This window comes from Vulpes vulpes, chromosome 7, assembly GCF_048418805.1.
Source record: "Vulpes vulpes isolate BD-2025 chromosome 7, VulVul3, whole genome shotgun sequence".
Taxonomy (NCBI): Eukaryota; Metazoa; Chordata; class Mammalia; order Carnivora; family Canidae; genus Vulpes; species Vulpes vulpes.
Window position 1 is genome coordinate 45113599 of NC_132786.1, and position 15384 is coordinate 45128982.

Below are 15384 nucleotides of genomic sequence, written 5' to 3' on the forward strand. Positions count from 1 at the left end.
AAAGCACATCTACTATTAATAAACATAGGGCTGCTTATACTCTGTTGAAGCCCAAAGAACAAAGAGTGGATACCAGTGACCTTGACAAAACCAGACATACTCATTCCTTCAACCAATAGTTTTTTGTGCCAAATGTGGGAATGCAAGGCTGATGATCACAGTCACTGGCTTCATGCCTTCATAGAGCTAACACTTTATTTTTAAACCATAATCAAACTCTGACCAAAATTCCCTGAATAAAAGTCCAATGAAGAACTAGAAATGAGAATTACTTGATTTCACAGCTGACAAGCATTATTGTTTATATGAAGAATTAGAGAGAAAAGCAATTGAATATATTATGTTCCTTGAGGAAAGGACAGATTTCTCTTTGCAGGCCAAATTCCTTCTGTTTCCCTTGAAAAACAATGCAATCAAAAAGGCAGTGGGCAGAAGGAATAGTGAGGATTTATTTGGCTAAACATTTTGTACCACTTGCCTATTTCCAAAAGATAGCATAATAATATGTATTAACCACATGAGTTCAGTGAAATTCCTCAGATAGTTTAAAAATAAGTATATAGTTAAATACAATCCAATTCTGTCTTTGAGTTCTATTTCACAAGGATAAGTGTGGTTTAGAAGCTGCTCAGACTTCAAGAAGCTCATACAACTACATTTTGATGAGTTGAGCATAAGTAAATCAGAAACATATGGATTTCATTTGCCTTAAAATAAGTATAAGCCTAAAAATCAAGCAGAACAGTGGTTGTCAAAACATCCCTGGGAAAAGCGTGGTACAGTGTTTTTCTCAATCAAACTCAGTGAAATTCTTTTTGTTTGTATCCTTTAATGAATTCTAGTAAAAACTTGGCAAGGTGTTGAATTTTAGTTTTCCCTATTTTCATGTCTCACTTGAGGATATGCCTTATTAATCTCAGGCTCTATGGATCACCACTGCGTGGCTTATGATTTTCTATTGAATACATGAAACTAAAAAAAAAGAAGAGAAAGTTCTGTGTTCAAATTTACTAATTTAAGTAGAAGTGAAATTGACGATATCTCTTTCCTTTAGGAGTTAATGAGCACATAGGAGAAAAAATTGTTAAAATCAACTATTGTGTTTGAAAGAAAGAAATTCAGGAATGTGGATCTTGCTATATTATCCCTATTTTGCTGTAATGTTTCATATTTGAATTTTTCACAACACATTGATTAGTATTTTCAACCAAAAGCTATGGAAAGTAGACTAAGAACTATACAAGATAGTTCTTGTATGATGTTTTTTTAAAAGCCCCATATTTGGGCAGCCTGGGTGGCTCAAGTGGTTTAGCGCTGCCTTCAGCCCAGGGCCTGATCCTGGAGACCCAAGATTGAGTCCCACATCGGGCTCCCTCCATGGAGCCTGCTTCTCCCTCTGCCTGTGTCTCTGCCTCTCTTTCTCTCTCTGTGTGTGTCTCTCATGAATAAATAAATAAAATCTTTTTTTAAAAAACCCATATCTCTCTGTGAACTAGATAAAAACTAATGCATTGCCTTAAAGAATTTTTGAAGCATTATAAGACCTCATTCTTATTGACAAAGAAACTCAAAACTGTAGTAACTCCTTATTCCTTTATCATAAAGTTTAAGTGCCAGACATATATCAGCTGTACTTCAGAACTACATAGCTTACCTTTTTTTTTATTAAGCAAAACTTTATTTGTACCCAAAAGGAAAAAAATCGTCTGTATATGTATTCTCTATCATTTTTAGAAAAGTCTACTTTTTTCCAGAGAATTCTAAAAACACAAGATTCTTGAAATGATTTTTTAGAGATAACTCCGTGGGTGCAGCAGATTAAGCATAATTTTTGTACTCGAACCCCTGCAGAAGTGTTGTAGTATTCCTTTTATACTCAAAAAATCAGGTTACCACTGTTGTGTATTTCCCTAAAAACATTATTTAACATTAGCCCAATATTTATTTTCATGATCACATTAAGCCACAGTGAGTGTTATAAAGCAGAGAATTTGTCATTAGTGGGCTTCTAAATAAGAAAGCATATAATGCCTTGCACCGCCCTGTCCTGACCATCAGCTGAGATCGAATGTCTACATGCATGGAGCAAAACCTGATTAGTCTCTGGACCCTCTAGCTAGTGAATATTTACAGTCTGTTTTTCACTTTGGTGTTTGCCTAAGAGCAGAAGCTTGAACTAAGTTATCACAAGAATTGCCCAACATCAAGCTTGTCAGCTGGTTTTTGACACCTACGTCAACACCAGATAGAAAGCAGCGATTGCAGCTCTACAGCTACACCCCTCCACACACCCCCTCCACACACCCCCTCCACACACCCCCTGATAACGCTAATCACAGGGCTGCCAGACAGGACAATAAAATAATTTAGCCTTATTTTATTTTTTCCTAAGTTTTTTTAAAAGCTTTGCCTTTTGTATAATATTCTCCTCTAACTTCACCTAACCCTGGAGACATAACCTAACTTTTCCTGACCATTAAGAAGACATCATTTTAATCTTTTAGGAGAAAAATCAAGCAGTATATTAGAGATGAATAAAGCAACACTAGAATTATTATTATTTTCTGATAATTTACCACTGGTACTTTATTTTTTGTATTTGTACAGGCTTTTGCCACATTTCAACCAGTTGACAAACGGTTTTGACAAATGCCTAGTCATTGTCTTGCTGTCTCTCCACCTACACTTCCACTCACATCTCTGTTTGAAATCACAAGGTTAAAGGACAAGTTGTCCTAAGTATTGAAATCCCATATTTGTCTAGTGGTGAAGCATGTTTGAGGCAGGTACTACTCTCCTGCCAACTGCTTCAACCTTGACCCACAGGACACCTGCCACCTTCATTACAAGAGCAGCGATGCATTGGTGGTGCATCTCTCCTGACATTATGTTCTTCCCTGGGGTCAAGACATCCAGTTGACTAGAGAAATTCTAGAGAATTTTCCTACATTACATATAGGCTATGTATGTCATAGGACATGCTTTGCTCCAAGGAGCAAAATGATAGTGGAAAAATCATAACATCCTGCTTGGACTCCCCCCTCCCCGGCCACCCCACTTGCTTCCACCACTAACTAGGGGTATGGCCTTGGGAAAGACAATTTAAATTACCCAGGTCTCTATTTCCTTTTGTGACAAATGAGATAGCTATATTGGGTCATGCCAGAGACCCACTGAAGCTCTAGCTTTCAATGGTTCTATGGCTACAAGGTGGTTTACCAATGGACAGGAAGAGAGCACTACACAGCAGAAATACAAATCCCAGGTTCCCTACTGCCCTATGACACCTTGGATTGCAACGTGCCTCATTTTCTTGGAGTTGATAGTGAACCATAGCATAAAAAAAAAATCTTAAGAAGTTATCTAGCCCAGGCTTGAAAATATCCACTCACCTGATCACATAGGCATACACTTATTAGAAAGTTGGAAATGTTGCTGATTTCATTTTTCTATCACCAGTGAAGTTCAATGGAGAGTATGGGCTGGAGAAAAATGTACGTATGGGTTTTATTCTTTGATGATTAGATTTCTTTTTATAATTAGTCATGGTAGTGAAGACAGAAAAGACAACATACACCATTCCTGACTTTGCCCCACAAGAAGAACAACTAATAATTATTCAATAATGAGTCACCACTGAGAGAATCCTAAAACATAGGGGTGAGGCCACACATCCCCTGTACCAGAGGACCAAGACAAACTACATTAGGAGAATAGGAGAAGCAGCTAAATGTTGGCCACATTGTCCTTCCCCCAGGCCAGCACAGTACCACAAAAGTCTCTCTTGAGCCGCTGGTTCCTACAGTAGGAAAAGAAAACCCAAGGGGTACAACCAGCCCTCTCCAGCATTGTGGGCCACTTTGTGGGAGCCCCTACTCTGATTACTCTGATACACTATGAGGATTTCAGAGGAATCTGGGAGTTCAACCACTAGAAATCTGATGATGATAGAGGAAGGAGGCACTTGCCACAACCAGCACAAGGATCTTGGCAGATGGAGTTCATACCTGCAGTGCCCAAGTAGAAATCCCAACCACCAGCTTTGTTCATCTGCACACCTAAGTCAGAGATTCACTCTGACCAGAGAACTTGGCAGAGTGCACATATGCCTGCTTCACATTTTCAAATAAGGAATTTTGTTGTCCTTAGGGCCTGGTTTTTCCATGCCCAGGCAAGAAGTGGAGTCACAACCCCACCCACTGTGGAGAGTGTCTTCTCGTCCTATCTGACCAGAAGGACTGGTAACAACGCTTGGAAGCTGTGCAACTCAGCATTTCTCAAGGCTAGAGAAAGACAGGGAGAGCCAATAGTTTGCAGAGCAAAGTCAGTGACCTTGTTTGGCCAGGAACTTGGGATGCAGGTTGGCTTGAGAAAAGACAACAAAGAGCTTTACTAGGTTTAGTGCTGCTTCCCCACTGTGTTTGGGCAGGGATTATAATCCATAGACCCACTAATCACTGAATATAGCCTTCAGCTTATCCAACAAGGGAAAATAACCAAAGCATAGGGGCAGCTGTGTAGCCAATTCAACAGCCATACATACAGTAGCATTTAAACAGAGAGTACAGCTCATGGTTTCCCCCATCTGCAGAGCAAAACCAGGGACCTCACCTGACTAGGAAATTCAGTGTATGCTCTGGCCTGACTCAGGCTCCCAAACAAGGAGTTGTACAGGCCCTGGGTCCTGTCCTTCTGCCCTACCAGGATAGGGAACCTAATTCATAGTTTCATCTAAAACTGAATATAGTACCCATTTCTGACCATCTAGTAAGCCTAACCATAGAGCCCATATTTCAGCCTCACCTGGATAAGGAACCATGCTAGGCAACGGTTCTCAGCCAGTGGCACCCCCACACCAACCCATTCCTGTCCTCAGAGCTCAAACAGTTGCCTTGCCCCAAAAGAAACCATAATAGTAGGTCACAGGTCCTACCTGCCCAAGGACCTTACCAGAAGACACATCCAGAAACTCAAACTGAGCTGCTGACTGATGAAGAATGGTCTGTGCTAAACTAAATCTATAAAGTATGGAACAGGAGCCCCATTACCCTATTGTGTAGATACCAATGTAAGGAATTAATGACCACAAAAAATCAGATAAGTATGACACCATCAAAGGAAACTAATGAAGCTCTAATTACTGACTCCCCAAAAAATCTGCCTGTGCCCACACACAGGGAGAGAGAGTCCCAAGCAGACTCCGGACTGAGCATGGAGCCCTGCGTGGGGCTCCATCTCACATCCTAGAGATCAAGTTCCAAGCTGAAACTAAGAGTCAAATGCTCAACCAACTGTCCTACCCAGGTGCCCCATGTTTTCCCTTTTATTTTTTTAATGGTGGCTATCTCCTCTTCAAACTTCTTTTTTCATTCATAGTTTGTTTTCCTAATTTTATTTTGTTATCTGTGTTTTCTTATAGCTCACTAAACTTCTTTAAGAGCATTATTCCAAACTTTTTGACAATTCATAAATCTCCATTTGGGGGAGTCCCCACCCCTCTGCACTTGCCCTCTCTCTTTCTCTCTCTCTCTCTCTCTCTCTAAAATAAACAAACAAATCAATCTTTTTTTTTCTTTTAAAAAGAAGAATAAGAAACAAATCCTGGAGTTTGAAAATACAGTAACTGAACTGAGGAATTCAATGGAGTGTTTCAAAAGTAGACTCAGCCATGCAGAAGAACCAGCAACTTGGAGTTTAGGATGTTAGACATTATCCAGTTAGAGGAGAAAAAAAAAAAAAAGAAGAGTGAAGAAAGTGTATGGGACTTATGGGACACAATGAAAAGAAACAGTATTCACATTATGGGAATTTCAGAAGAGAAAGGGGTAGAAAGTATACTTAAAACAATAATGGTTGAAAACTTCCAAAACCTGAAGAGAGAAGTAGACATCCAGATCCACGAGGCCCAAAGGATTTCAAATAGGTTGAACCCAAATAGAGCTACACTAAGACACGTTATAATTAAAGTGTCAAAAATCAAAGACAAAAAAAAAAAAAAAAGAATTGTAAGAGCAGCAAGAGAAAAAAGAGAAGTTAGATGCAAGGGAACCCCATAAGACTACTGGCAGATTTCTCAACAGAAGCTTTTCAGGCCAGAAGAGAATGGGATGTCATATTTAAAATATTTTAGAAGAATAACTATCAGCCAAGAATCCTATACCCCAAGACGCTATCATTCAGAAACAAAAGAGGGATACAGACTTTCTTCAACAATCAAAAGCTGAAGAACTTCATTATCCCCAGATCTGCATTACAAGAAATGCTAAAGGGAGTTCTTTGAGTGGAAATAAAAGAACACAAATTAACATCACAAAAACATAAAAAAGTAGTGCAAATCTCACTTGTAATGGTAAATATATAGTTATAGTAAGATTCTGCAAAATAGTAATGGTGGTGCATAAATCACAATTCTAGTTTTAAAAGGTTAAAAAGGGAATATAGCAAAAACAATCATAATTACAATATTCTGTTACTAGCTGCACAATATAAAAAACATGTAAATTGTATCAATAGTAACCTCAAATATGAGAAGAAATAAACATGTAAAGTTATAAATTCTATTGAAGTTATGTTTTCAATAGTTTAGTCAATAAAAGATTGTCCAAGAATGAGTCATTAAAAATAAATAATATTTTAAATATCTAATTCCAAGTAAAGTCATTAACTGCAAATACAGAACACAGCACACTGGCATGAATGCAGAATATTTGTTGAAGGACTGGGACAAATGAATATGAAAGATGATCTTGTATAAGCAGCTACAGAGAGAAATAAATAAGAAGGATATTGAAGAATATTTGAAAACTTTTTTATTAGACTAACAACCCTGTCACCCATAGTCCCCAGGTCACTGTTTGTTTTACAACCTTGTCTAGGAGTGGCAAAAAGCCATTGAAACTCTTTTATCATTAAAACAAAAAGTGCAATGACCCCTCTGGTGAACTTACGAAGGAACAAGTACAAAATAATACCTTCTAGTATAAAATTGATTAGTTTTGTTGCTAAAGATGGAAAAGGGAACAAAATACAAAGATATTCAAAAATTGTACTTTATAGAGGGACAAAACATGGGTAAGCCTCACATTTAAGTCGATATGCTTGGCCAACCAGCTACAAAGTTGATGGCAAATTTATGCTCTGACAGAAAATAGAATTATTTCTTCCCCAAATCTCTTTACTAAATAACACCAGTGGATGGCAAATATTACAGAGGTGCTATATCTTAGGTAGGGGTTCAGGTAAATAGGTAGTACAAAGGGTAAAGAAAAATCATTCCTCTTGAAAATCTCTTAGGTTGGTGGTGTTTGGATGCCAACAGCCACCCACATAAGAGACAAGCAATCTCTTACTAATTATAAGATCAGTATTTCCTCCAACACTGGAACAGATCACTACTTCTTTGGTTGGCAGCAAGTGAGTTAGATGGATTGCATGTAGGGACTATGTTAAAGTACATGTACCTTAAATTTTTTTAAAGATTTTATTTATTTATTCATGAGAGACACACAAAGAGAGGCAGAGACATAGGCAGAGGGAGAAGCAGGCTCCCTGTGGGGAGGCTGATGTGGGACTAGATCCCAGGACCCCTGGATCAAGACCTGAGCAGAAGGCAGATGCTCAACTGCTGAGCCAGGCAGGCATCCCAAGTACATGTACCTTGTACCTAGAGTCATACTCAGTGTAGTGAGATATGAGACACATGGGATCTGAGAGCAGTGAAGGAGTCAAGAGCATCACATGTGTAATTTGGGTGAATAAAGAATGAGTAGAAGAGTAGGTGAACTGTGCTGTTTGAATTGTTCCCCTCTCTCTCACTTTCCCTTTGTAATAGACTTGAGTACACCTAAATTAAATGAGCAAATGATACAACACTTTTGCATCAATCATGTGTTTCAAAATGAAAGAGCAAATCCTGTGCATGTCTTCATATCTATCATAGTTATGATATCTATCTTATTTCAGTTTGTACTTAAACAACTTATGTGGAATTCTTGACATATACCTGAAAGAAATCTATTCTACAACTTTGTTATGGAGAAGATCCATTTCAACTAAAGTCTAGTTTGTAAACTAGATATCAGTTGAAAAAAATGTACTGAGATTAGTGTTGATACTAGCAATGTGTGCATCAAATAAAAAAAAATAGCAAAAAAAATTTTTAAGACTTCATAGCACCTGAATGCCAATCCACTTATTTATTTACAGAAGACCCTTAGTCAGCTTGATGCTTGTAATGACATTTAATGCCTCCTATGATTCCAAACATTTTCTCAAGTAGCTCTTCTCAGTGCCATATTAGTGCCTACACAGACAGAATGTTTTTCTCTTCCTCTGCACTTGCTCCTTTGGGTGAATTTACTACAATGGTCTCAGCCTTGGCATTGGGGAAGAGTGGGGAGAAGAGCAAGGAAGAAATTCAGCTGTCCAGGTGCTGGTAAAATAAATTCAAATAATGGGCCTCCTGGGTGACTCAATCAGGTAAGCATCGGATTCTTAATTTCGGCTCTGGTCATGATCTCAGGTCATGAGATGGAGCCTGTGTGGAGCCCTGTGCTCAATGGGGAGGCTGCTTGATGTTCTTTCTCTCCTTTACACTCTTCCCCTCGCTCCCCAGTGCTGTTTCTTTCTCTCTCTCTCTCTCTCTCTCTAACAATAAACAAATATTCAAATCATACATAAAGGTGTCAAACTTTAGATCCAAGCTAATTCCCTGATCCAGTTATAATAAATCAAAGATAATATTTTGACCCCAATTTCCGTGTCTATTTCTTGATTGTCCCTCAGAACCCGGAGGGAAGAGAAATAAGATTAATTCTCAAGCCTGAGCACATGACATCTCGGCCATGAGTCCCTGAAAATGCACTAGCAGAACTAACATTGCATTTTCAAGATATCATAGGATAATGAAAGCTCTTGGGTTGGCCATAGCATTTGGTGATTGCAAGTGAATGGTTCGTTTTGTAACTAATGCACTGCCAAATTTCAGGAAACTAGCATACAAAGGATAGTAGTCCCCATCCCACCCCCACTATATTTGTTAATCTACTCTATCTCTGCCTGAGGAAAGACTCAATTCTCCCTCAGTCCAATAACTTTTCAATAACTTCGATTCAATCAGTCCCATTTTAGATCCTATAGCCACATTATGGTTCTTTACTTTTTATCAGCTTTACTGAGGTGTTATTGGCCTAGAATGAGCTGAGTATGTTTCAAGTGTGCAATTCGATACATTCTGACCCTTAGAAGCATCCATGAAACTATCACCACGCTCAAGATGGTGAATACAACCATCACTCCCCAGAATTTCGTCTTACTCTTTGGAATCTCTCCCTCCTACCTCTTCTTTGCCCTCCTTCCGTTAAAGAGCATGCTGTCATTTTGTTGTCTGGTCTCTTTCACTTGACGTAAATATTTTGAGGTTTATCCATGTTGTTGTAGGAACCAATAGTTCATGTCTTTTTCTTGTTGTGTTGTATTCAATTATATGGTTATACTACAATTTGTACATCCATTCGCCTGCTGACAGACACTTGAGTTGTTTCCGGTTGGGGTTATGACCAATAAAGCTGCTGTGAAAAATCTGCATACAAGTTTTTATATCTGGGCATCTCTGCTTTTAAAAATTTAGATAAATACCTAATTGAGTAATGGCTGGGGCATATGATAGACTTCTGCTTAATGTTTTTAGAAACTCCCAAATTATTTTCCAAAGTAGTTGTATAGTCCTATCAAAATAGTTTGAGAGTTCCAGTTCCTCCAAATCCTTGCCAACGTGTGAAATAGTCTTTTTATTTTACTCCTTCTGATATCTCATTTTAGTTTTTTTTTTTAATTTATTTATGATAGTCACACACAGAGAGAGAGGCAGAGACACAGGCAGAGGGAGAAGCAGGCTCCATGCACCAGGAGCCTGACGTGGGACTCCATCCTGGGTCTCCAGGATCGCGCCCTGGGCCAAAGGCAGGCGCTAAACCACTGCGCCACCCAGGGATCCCTCATTTTAGTTTTAATATGCACTTTTATAATGACAAACAATGCTTAATTGCATGTCTTAAAAAGCATTGTTTTGTATATTTTGCCTGGCGTGTGTGTGTGTGTGTGTGTGTGTGTGTGTGTGTGTGTGTTTAGTTTCAGGAGTGAATATAAGCCTGGTGCCCCAACTCCATCTTGGCCAGAAGTCCCCATCCAGTTCATTTCAAAATTTTAATCTCATAACTATTTCGAACCTAGCCATCCCCCTTCACCTCAACAGAGCAGCCAGTCTAAGGAACAGAGAAGGAGGCATGAGATGGATTTCTGGCTTTGGAGAACCAGAGACAGACAGATAGACATCTAATTACTGTATCCTGTGAGGTTGCAGTCCTTTTCTCTTGACAACCTTACCTGCTATTCTAGCTCACTGTCCTTGTGTGAATGGTTGAAGAGGTCACTTTGAAGCAGCTTCCTTGATCACTGGGAGCCCTTTCAAGAGCTAATATCTTCCAGCCAGCTGGTAACTTATATCATGTTGCCCTACTGCATCCACCTCCTTATCCCCCATACTGCCATGGTCCCGGCAATGCCTCCAGTCCACCCCCAAGGCCATTCCTGGGCCAATGGGCACAAGTAGGTCTTGCTGTACTCTTCTTAAACTAAGAACTCAGCCATGGCTCTGGTGGGATTTTAGCTTCCCTGAGCATCTCAGTACCACACTAACACTCCTTCTTTGACCTCTGTCAAGTCGCTCAGTCTGTTGACCCAATATATATTAAATAGCAAACTTCAATGCTAACCTCTCCTTCCACTGTTAGAAATAATTTTCCTGGCGGCATCCCCATCCTCGGTTGTAGAGAAGGATGGGATAACTCCTTCCCACGAGTAGCACATCCTCCCCAAGCCCACACCTCTCATCCAGGCCTTTCCTCTCTGCTAGAGAGGTATGGGCCCCAACTGCTAGTGTCTCTGAATTTAGGGTGTAGGACCCTCAGTCTCTGTTTCCCTCAGGCTTGGGTCTTAACAGCAATCATGAGACAGCAAGACAAACTCCACTTAATATCTATTATCCTGACACAGCTGCAGCACCTGGGAATTCCAGGTATAGGATTGTTTTTAATAGACATGAGTCCTTGTACAGTCTGACGTGAATTTCTGTGGCTGAATTTAACATCAGTTGTTGAACTGGGGGGAACTTGCATTTGTAGCTGAGGCATGTATTAGATTTTGAGTAAAATAGCATTTTAGTTGTATGGACTTTGTAGATTCTTGTTTTTTTAAGATTTTATTTATTTATTCATGAGAGACACACACAGAGAGAGAGGCAGAGACACAGGCAGAGGGAGAAGCAGGGATCCTGATGCAAGACTCCATCCCAAGACTCGGGATCATGACCTGAACTGAAGGCAGACATTCAACCACTGAGCCACCCAGGTGCCCCCTGACCTTCTAAGTTTTTGCCTCTTGCTGCCGAGTTATCAACAAGGAATGTTAAGTTAGGACATTAAATTTCAAACACACTTAATTGTCCATGGAATAGAGAACATTAATGTCTGAGGTTTGAATCATATTTACCCTAAAACTGCCTTTTTCTTTTATATAGTTTTGATTTTCATCCAGTTCCATTTCAAGAACTATATAGGGGATTAACACTGAGCTTCCTATGACTCCTGGAGGATCACCCTGATATAGGGTCACACTGGCTCAAGTTTGTTAATTCTGTAAGATTTCATCATAGCAACAGATTGCAGGGGCTTAAAATATGGGTTAAGCCACAGAGGAATGATAGATTTTAACCATAACTAGGTAAAGAATAAGAAATCTTTTCCATTTCTTTGGGCCAAAGATACTCATCCCAATGAATTAATATCCAAAAGCTGAAGAGAACCGTCAAAAAATAAATATAATGCTATGCCTGGACCACTTGGCCCCTAGAAATTAGGTTGGTTTATAATCGAGATTGGTTTAAAAATATGTCTTGATCTTTAGATCAGTACAGAAGCTATGACATAATTAAAAATAATGGAAATCAAGCTCGATTACACTAGTTTTTCCCAATACTTTTCCTGATTTTATCTTATAAAAATTCAAGAAAAATTAAAAGTCCCCAAATTCCTATCACCCAGAAATGAAATAGCCAAGATTATATAGTCAAAAGTAAATATAGGGCAGTCCGGGTGGCTCAGCGGTTTAGTGCCGCCTTCTGCGCAGGGTCTGATCCTGGAGACCTGGGATGGAGTCCCGCGTCAGGCTCCTTGCATGGAGCCTACTTCTCCCTCTGCCTGTGTCTCTGCCTGTCTCTCTCTCTCTCTGTCTCTCATGAATAAATAAATAAAATCTTAAAAATATATATATATATATATCACTCCAGCCATCTCCCTCTGCTGAAAGAACAAAGGAAGGAAGAGAGGAAAGAAAATTAAAAAAACAAACTAGGATCATGGTGTACACGTTACTTTTACAAAAATAGTGGCATTCAGTATAATTTTACTTCAATTCAATCAAAGAAAAAGTTACCAATGAAAAACCGATAGAATTGATATTTGAGATTAGGATTTCCATATTTAAAAATTCTGTTCCTTAAAAATCTCTCCAAAATTAAAAAAATTAAAATCCTTAAGAAGTTGAAATAATATTCAACATCACAATATGTGCTTTTCTTGATAACCTTTTTTACTTTTTTTTTAAAAAATTTATTTACTGGTTTGAGAGCCAGCATGAATGGTGGGGGAGGGGCAGAGGGAGAGGGAGAAGCAGACTCCCTGCTAAGTGGGGAGCCTGACAATAGACTCAATCCCAAAACCTGAGATCATGACCTGAGCCGAAGGCAGATGTATAACCAACTGAGCCACCCAGGCACCCCCATTCCTGGTACCTTTAGATACCTTATTTATTACTCATTTGTTATTACTTATTTATTATTGAATACCTTTAGATAACTACAGATAACCTTTGGATGTTATGAAAAATGATAAATTTAGTGCTTCCACTTAGACATTTGCATTTTCTCAGCCCCACGTTCTGGTTTGAATTTGTTACATTATATTTTTATATTGTCTGAAGGTTTATAGGTGTATATTGTCAAGATTTTTATCTCTTAGGAATAAAAGAGAATGGCTTAGCATGTAAATAATGCACTCAAGCCAAGTGAAGGGAAACGATTTTACATTCACTATATACATGAAAGTTCTTTAATAATTAAGGAAAAATGGTGGAAATTTTTGAGTCTTCACATGAAACAAAGGAAGACTAATTCAAAAATCCTGGCAGAGTATCATACTCATAGTCTATGTGGCATTTTAGTTTTAGCAAAATATCATCTCCCACACTGAATTAATGTTAACTTAAATTTTATGGGTTTGCAAATTTTCTGTCCTCTTAACTTGTAATTTGGGTCGGTTTTCTTGTTTTCTAAGATAAATAAGCAAAGGAGTTAACAATTAGTTTTATGTTTGTGCGGTATTTAAGAAATACAATAAAATAAAGTACAATAAATAAAAATTAAAAGTTAATTAAAAGTAGAAGGTAATATCAGTGTTTCATGCTTACCCCTTTGGCTATTTCTGTTTTAGTGGGTGCACATAATACTGACCTCCAACTGCCAGTGCCTGCAACTGAAGGCTTTTTCTTGCCATCATAGTCCGCTGTAGCTGAGCACATGGCAGTCAGATAGGCTTCAGAATCACCCCTCCTAGAGCAGCCCTCATCCTATGACTGAGATATTTGCAAGGGAGTTGGTATGCACATACCTCAGCTCTCTCTTGATGTGGGTGAGATAACTTCAAGGCACATGTTCGAACTATTTCCTACATTTCCTCAGCAGATTTAAGCTCAGTTGTTAGATGCAGCTGTTAGATCACTCATGCCCGTGGATCTAAACCTGCATCATAGCCACCTTTTAGGGTGGGGGTGCACCGGTGGTAAATGAAATCGGAGTCCTGGCCTCAGTTCAGATCATAGTCAAACCAGTGGATCTATGGAACTAGCAAGTGGAAATTTCTGTTGCCCAAGGGCATCATGGAAACAACTATAATTAGAACTGATAAAACCTTACCTCACCCTGGTTCATTGGCCTACACAGGGTAAGTCATATGTGAAGAAAAGCCAGATGGAAGTCCCTGAAAATGCCCCCATCAGCCATGATAATAAATCAAAAGCAATGTCACATCTTTGGCAAAATGGAGCTTTGATCCACATCATAGTCCATTTTAATTGAACAAGTTCTCCTGCTTAAAACACATAGATCAGGAAATTACTTGAGGAATTTGGGCTTCCCACCCCCACAACTTTTGTCTAGGGTGGGCCAGAGGTCCTGGTTCCTGGAAGGCAGAGGGATCCTTCTACAAGGGGACAGAGTAAGGGCTCCATCGAATCTTCCTTTTTAAAAAAAAAAAAAAAAAAGATTTTATTTATTTATTTGAGAAGGAGTGAAAGAAAGCATGAATAGGGAGAGAGGCAGGTGGAGAGGGAGAAGCAGACTCTCTGCTGAGCAGGGAGCCCAATGCAAGGCTTGATCCTAGGACTCTGAGGTCATGACCTGAGCCAAAGGTCATGACGCCTGACTAATCTACCCAGGCGCCCCTTCACTGAATCTGAAGTTATATCTTCTCCCTTGTCATTTTCAGCTTCTTATTCCAGATGACCAATAAGCCGAGAAGGAAGTCCTGGCTGAAAAAAGGATATAGGGTTGCTATTACATAATGAAAACAGGGAAGGCTGTGTCCTACATGCCTTTGTAGGGCTTTCTCTGGTCATTAAAGCATGTTTGCCCACGTTCTGAGAGAGTTAACAGACTCCAGGAGAAGCTCTGGACCAAAGATGGTGGAAGTGGTGCATAAATATCCCGTTTCCCTCTCCCTCCATGAGATAATTTAGAGATATGCCATCTACACTTTTCCGCAGAAGGTTCCACTCCACTTGTGGTACTTCTTTTGCTAACACACTTTGTATTTGCTCTCTTTCTTTCCCTGTCTTAATTCCCTATTTCTTATTCCTCCCATCTAAATTTCTTCTGTTCAAATCTTTGTCTCAGTGTTTGTTTCTGAGAAATTCCAAAGTAGAGTAGGATCCTTGAAAGTTGTCTTTCCTTTAAAGTCATATCAATAACATTCTTTAAAATGCTGTTGAAGCTGTCATTAAGCATGCACACTTCAATAACCACTGGGATAATATCCATGATAAAACAGCACTCTAATTATTTTCATGCTCATAAGCCTGACCCAAAGGTACAAGTTTCTTCTTCAGAGTCTCTTTAAGGTTCCAGGAAACTGTACACTAATGAAAAAGTCCATTAAAAAATATATTTAGGCAGCCTGAGTGGCTCAGTGGTTTGGCGCCTGCCTTAGGCCCAGGGCGTGATCCTGGAGTCCTGGGATCAAGTCCCACGTCAGGCTCCCTGCATGGAGGCTGCTT